Genomic DNA, 7,191 nt, shown 5'->3' with positions numbered 1-7,191 from the left:
AAAAGAATAGAAAAGTTGGTGTAAGATCTCTTTTTGTTTTTATGTGATTTTTGCTTGTATTTTTCTCACTTGTATTTTTTATAAAAATCGGCAATGATCCAAGAGGTTTACTTATCTCTTTATAGTTGCAATCTGAAGATCAAATCATTTGAATTTGATTTGCCCGTTGAATCCAAAACGGCTCTTTTGGGAGACAAGGCTCTGGTCAGCTTCAGGCTTGCAGGCCAATCCTGTCGTCTGATTTCCTCAGGTGCCAGGCTTGTCCTTTTCTTGCAGTTTTGTCTTCTTGTACATGTTTCGTCTTTTAGCTAACGGATGTTTGACCCATGCATCTCAAAATCATTTTTGTGCGTAATTCCGAGGTTCCTATTATTGGTTCAGACAGTTGTCGGACTTGTCTTTTAGCTAACAGATGTTTGGTGCTGTCTTGAAGATCACTCGGCATGACTTTGTTGTCTTCTGATTGTTGTTAATCCAGATACTGAGTTCTATTTTACTCAACTTCCATGGTCAACTTCGTTCTGCAAGACATAGTTCGAAGACTCTTCTATTCTTGATACTTCGTTTCGCTCCACTCAGCTTCTTGATCTCTAAGCTTCTGTTCCGAAGATGACTTATCTTCTGTTATGCTGAGTTCCACTCTACTCAGCTTGTGTTGTGATCTTATGTTGGCTTTGTCCTGTCTTACTTTTTTTTTATTTCTATTTATCTTTATATTTATATTTATACTCAACATTGAACAAACATATTAGTACAATTAAATCAAAGCACTTAAATTTAATTGTCCCTTAATCATGGATTAACTTAAATGATTTTGTCAAATCAAAATCGTGTGGAAAGGTGTTTCAACAGAATCATCACAGCAAAACCCTTTTTCAAAGTGAATTCAGTCTCAAATTAGTGGATTTTGCACAATAAAATACTATGACTATATATAGACATGAGACTATGAAAAGCTATTATTGTATATAAATCCAGATCAACAGACAATGTTAGATTGAGAAGATGCTTAAATTATAAACAATAGAGAATCAATTTCCATATAATCCATACCTCTATAGCATATTTTCTTGAAATTCCTGGGGAACTCGCTGTGGCAACTGCAAAAAACTTGGATCATATATGGAAATTGAATTAATTTCAGATTGTATCATAAGCAGGTTTAAAGGGAATCCAAATAAGATTTATTACTTGTAGAAACTACAAATTTACTCAACTTTCCATTTCTTCAACTACAAAATAATATAATACAAACTTACCCAACTTTCCATTTTTTCAGACACAAGTCTAAGGCTCTGATTCAGAATCCTTAGCAGTTCTGAAAAATAACAAATTTTCACCAAATTTAGAAGGGTAAAAGAACGTACAAAATAATAGGCAAGCCAACATAAACAACAATTGAGTAAAAAGGGGAATTAAAATGACAGCCAAAAAACAACAATGGTTTACAAAATGGTAGATCAATGCACTGGTATATTCTTCTCACCATTTTGTAACATCTCCTCTATATATTCTGTAACATGAAGCAAATAATGACCAACAAGGAAGTGATCAACAGAAACCATGTTGCCTTTCTTCCCTTTCTTTACAAGAACACTTGATCTCTTCAATCGAGAGACCAAAACCTGTGGAAATAGAATAGTTGCATCTAATTTTTTTATCCTTAATTCTCTCAAAACAAAACAATTAACCATTAGCTCTAGATTATTGCATTGAACAAGCAAATGCACAAAAAATAGAGAAAGCAATTTACCTGCTCAAAAGGATGACCTCAAATGAATCAAAAGGCAAAACTTATTCATAGTTGTTCAGTGGCAAGAAAGACCTATCACGTCCTGCATCATGAAAGCCATCTGCAAGATAACAGAGGTGCTCAAGTGTAAATCCCTTAGAGTTGTTGATATGATCCAATAAAAGGAGTGCTTAAAAAGCATACCATCTAATGTTATGAAATTAGTCCAATTCAACTAAGAAAATAAAGTGAAATAGCTATGAAGTAAAAAGAAACTTTCAGACTAACCTATTTTCCAATTTAATCAATCTCCCAAGTTATACAACTCATAAGCATAAGAATCGGAAGAAGAAAAATAGGAATATTGCACCTCACGATCCCGATTTTCCAACACATTTCAGGCTTGGAGTTCATATAAAATAATTAAATATATTCAAGTTCTAGTTTCTGCTGGCATAGATAAAAAGAAAATTCAAATATTGTTTATTAACTTTTCTCTTTGGTATATTAAGTGCCAAACCATAATACAAATCCACTAATGTAAGCACCTACCTTAACAGTATTCATATAGCTTCAAAAAGTAATCCTATTATAATTTAAAGGGATAAGATACCAAAATAGGCCTATGGTTTTTGGAGAAGTATCAATTTAGGTTCCACCTAAAAAATAGCACCAATATAGGCTTAAAGTTTAAAAAAGAGTACCAATTTAGGCCTCGATAACGGAACGAGACACGCCATTGATACTACTCTGTTATCGAGGCCTGAATTGGTACCTTTTTAAAACATTAAGCCTATATTGATGTTATTTTATACGTGGAGTCTAAATTGATACTTCCTCAAAAATTTGACCGAACTTTGATTGAGTCGAGCTTTTATCGAGCTTCTAACTAAATTCATCATACATGCATATAATAAGTAGCGTAGAAAACAAAAAACCTCTATAACATACTCCATATGAGTTTAATATTTAAAAAGAAAAATAATAATGTTATTATCGAGATTCCAGAATAGTAGATGGTACTTATGGTCGGAAAACACAAACTCGGAGAAAAATTTCAAACAATAAAATATATATTAAAGTTTGTAATTTATTTTGTTTTTTTTATCAAAACTTAATTGTCTAGCTAAAGACTCAAATGTCTTAAGTTTTTTTTTTTTTTTTGTCTTTTTTATGGGTTAAATGTTCTTTGAGTTGTGATGAAAACTAATAATAACCAATTATATATATATATAATGAAATATATATAGTAATTAAAAATAATTGAGCCTGTTCGCGAGCTTTCGAGTTGAACCTAAGGAAGCTTGGACTCAGCTCGTTAGTGCTCGAGCCGATCCCGAACTTGAGTCGAGCCCTATGGAGCCGAACTTTGATCGAGCTTTCACCGAGCCGAGCTTGAATAGTTTGCGAACTACCAAAGCTCGTTTACACCCCTAAATTCAACACCGACCAATTGTATCGGTAATATGGTCCCACCATATAGCACCTACACATTATTAAAGTGCATAGGGGAATGTGTAGGTGATTACCTATTGAGCATATCCATCGGTATTCCGTCGGTATTTCCGACAAATAAACTGGTGATGCTGATTTTTCTTGTACTGTATATTGCAAATTATGTTTGAATTGGTGCGACCAGTGTTTTATATCTGCAATTATATTTGATCTGCAAATTTGAGAATAAAGGCAAAGGTATGATGATTGTGAGTCTATTTACTTCTTGGCTTGTATTTGAATTAGTGCAACCACTGTTTTTTCTTTTTTTATGCAGAGTTTTCAATCTTTTTTAACACATTCATTAGCTAATCCAAATCACAATAGATTATAAATTGCCTTCATATTTTCATTAACTATAAAGACAGAAAAACAAATTATATGAATGAAAATAAATTATTATTAAAAAGTATGGAGGGTACACTTTAATTTAGTTTATAAAGTACCAATATAGTATGATGAAAGTCTTCCTCTATTGTTGTGTTTATAATTCGACAATATTGTGTTGGTCCCTTATAACGTTGCAAGTATAGTTCCAAGGGGGGGTTAGGAACTATTTAAACTTTTTAAAGCTTAGGGCAGACTTCTTTTCTTAAGAGAAAAGGTTTTAACAGCGACGCTGAGTAATCAGCAAGATACTGGCTTAGTCAACTGGTGACTAGGTCAGTTTCTTAACTTGAGTCAGGAGATAGCACTTAAAGTCTATTCCTGAGCTCAGATGTTCGATGCGCACAACTCAGCTTGACCTCTTTACTTGGTCAGTTTTTGGTTATTTAAGCAAGCAATATATATAAGGAGTTTAAGGTAAGAAATAAGTTACTCAGCAGATTTATCCAGGTTCGGCTTCTAAGCCTACATCCTGTCCCCGGAACACGTTCCGAGATTTCGAATCCTCTACTGAGCTCTTTAAAGGTAGAGCCTCAAACCTTTTACAATCTTAGCAACTGAGTATAACAAGAGTACCTTCCTCTATACCTCTACTCAATCCTAATCTCTCACTGAGTACTATAACCGAGTACTCAGCCTCTCCTTTCTATTCTCTAGAAATGATAAGTGTTTGTCCTAAACAATGAATGCTAAGACACCTTAGATGATTAAATAATCACTCTAAACTTTTATACAAAAGATATTAAATTTAGTGTAAGATTGCTTTGCTTCTTGCTTGCAGAACTTGCGTAGAAATTTGGTCAGCGTAATGGCTTGATCAAGTTCTGTGTGAAATGAAGCTTCTGATGGCACTATTTATAGAGACGTCTTGAGGCATCGGTCATTTCGAATTTCGAAATAACCATTGGAGGGAAATGGCTTCCTGTCGTTGTCATCCTGACTTGCTCAGAGCTCTCGGCCAATCAGATTTGAGTATCTTCTGTCCTCGGTCAGCTTTTGGTCAGCTCGGCAGAATGTCTCTCCTTTTATGGTAAAGTCAACTGGACAGCATACTGTGTCGTCTGAACTTTACCCAAAGTGGAAACACTTTGTCTGGAAGTTTTCCTTAGCCAGCTGCTGTCTTGTACGCTTTGTCGAATCAACTCAGCAGCTTCGTTCCGAAGTTGTTCCTTGAAGGTCTTCTAGATCCTTCTTCCGCTGAGTTGCGTTTTGTCCATAACGACAACGTTTTGACAAACGCGGGCCGAGTTGTCTTGAACCATTTGACTTGGGCTTTGACTCTTGTATTAGGCTTGGGTCTTTTAATCCTTGTGTCTTATAAACAATTTAACTCAACATTGAACAAACACATTAGTAGAATAAATCAAAGCATTTAAACTTAGTGTGTTTAAGAATATGTTTTTAATTATACTTAAACAATTTTGTCAAATCAAAATTATGTGGAAAGGTGTTTCAACAAACTCCCCCATTTTGATGTTGGCAAAACTATTCAATGAGGAACTCAGTGTTGAGCTCCCCCGTGATAGTTGACCTAATATAACTTAGCAAACTCCCCCGTAAGGGTTGAGCTACTGACTTAGATTTACTTTAAACATTTAAAGGTTTAATCGAATAAGTCTAAGGTCAGTTTTCAGATATAGGTCAGCTCATGGAACATATTCTATTTTACTCAGTGTTTAAGCGGAAGGTTTTATCATTTAGAGGGCGCTGAGTAATTTGTTGTTTAATGAGTTTTATAAGATAATGTTTTATAAACATATAGGTCAGTGTCAAACATGTTATCAGCATTTGGTTCAATCAATAAATTTTATAAGTATTAAACATAGCTGATTTTATTGAAGATACAAAATGACATAATACACAGCATCGTATAAAAATAATTCATAACTCAGAGTTTGAACAGAAGATGCAAGTATTGATATTTAATATAGGTAGTCAGCGTTTACAAACAAAAGTTGAAGACAGAGGCATAGAGACTACATACTTAGCCTATAATGAGCTAGCCTATATCTATTTCTTTTTCTTCTGTTTGGACTGACTAGACTCATGATGTGTTCTCGCTTGTTCTTTCTCCCTCGTTTTGTCAGCATCGGGAGGAGGAATCCTAAAGGCATCGGTTAAGACGGCTCTGGTCAGTTATGTGGACAGCGCTTTAAGTCTATCGGCGCTTTCATTGACACCATCAAAAATAGCCACTCCATTATCTGAGACCTCGGCGGGTATATTAAGCTCAGCAGCGCTGATCATGCTGACTGTGAAGGCTTGAGATTTGCCTATCCATGTAAGTGCATCGGTCAGGCCAGCAATGACTTGATGGAATGTTTTGAGTAAGTAGGTGTCATAGTATTGACGCTGAACATTATTGTGACGTATGTGGTTGAAGGTTTGTCTGGTGATAGACAGCATTTCATTCTGTTTCATGGCATCAGTGTCCATCTCTTGCTTGTTCAGATTCAGCAATCGAACGGCCTCACCCATTTGCTCAACAGAGCACTGAGAATAAGAGACCATTTGCTCATTGGTTTTGAGTTGCTCGGTGTGAAGCTGAGCAAAGAGCATCTTTACTTCATCAGAAGTTGCATAGCATGTGTTCGCAGCTGACAAAGTCTGAACTTGTTATTATAGAGTGTTTAAGTGTTGAACTGTTGTCAGCTGGATCTCAGCCAGCTTTGCGATGGAATCCTGCTTAGCTTGCTGTGTTTGATAGGTAATGATGATACTCAGCAAGTCCTTAAATCCCTTAACTTCATTTAGAAGCTGAGTTACTTGGGAGAGCTGCGTATTCTCAACATTAGAGGACCCAGCAGCAGGAGTAGAAGTTTGTTGAAGGTCTTTGATTAAAGTCTGTACTGAGTCGATGATGCATTTTCCAGACTCAGTGACATTCATATAGCTTAGAGGGCCTTCATTAAGTTGCCTTGGTTCATCAGTATGACCGGTGAGAGGAGGAGTCAAAGGAATGACGTGGTCAGTGACTGGAATGGTGGTTCCAATCTGCACTTGAGGTTCTGGTAGAACTGATTGATTGGCAGATGTGTTGAGTGGAGAAGAGGAAATTCTAATGCTGTCAGTGCTGACTGGAGCAGGAATGTCCTGAGTCAGCATAATGCTTGTGGTAACAGCATTGACAGGAATCGGCTCAACTTGACTTGTTGAGTTGGCGGAAGCATTCAAGTCGGCGTGTTCCTTTGGTGAAGAAACATAGACTTGCTTTTCAATGGAAGCCGATGTAGTAGAAGTTGATTGTCTTTTGAAAAATTTCAGCTTGAGTTTAGAAGGGTCTTGGGTTGGCTTCTGAATAACAAAGTCAGGGACAGTTGGTGGTTGAACAGGAGGGTCACTGACTATCTTCTGACTTGCCTTAACCAATCTTCTTCTTCGAGGAGGACGAGTGTCAGCTTGGATAGACTCTCCTGAGTGAGATGGAGAAGTTTCTTCTTGATCAGCTTCTTGATCAGCATCAAGCTGGTCAGCTTGTTCTTGTACTTGATCAACATTGTGTTGGTCATGTTCTTGTTCTTCTCCAGCAGCCAACTCAGTATTGCCTTGCTCAGCTTCAACCTCACTGGTTGTTTCCT

Source organism: Euphorbia lathyris, chromosome 4 (assembly GCF_963576675.1).
Source record: "Euphorbia lathyris chromosome 4, ddEupLath1.1, whole genome shotgun sequence".
Lineage (NCBI taxonomy): Eukaryota > Viridiplantae > Streptophyta > Magnoliopsida > Malpighiales > Euphorbiaceae > Euphorbia > Euphorbia lathyris.
Note: the sequence above shows the minus strand (reverse complement) of the source record.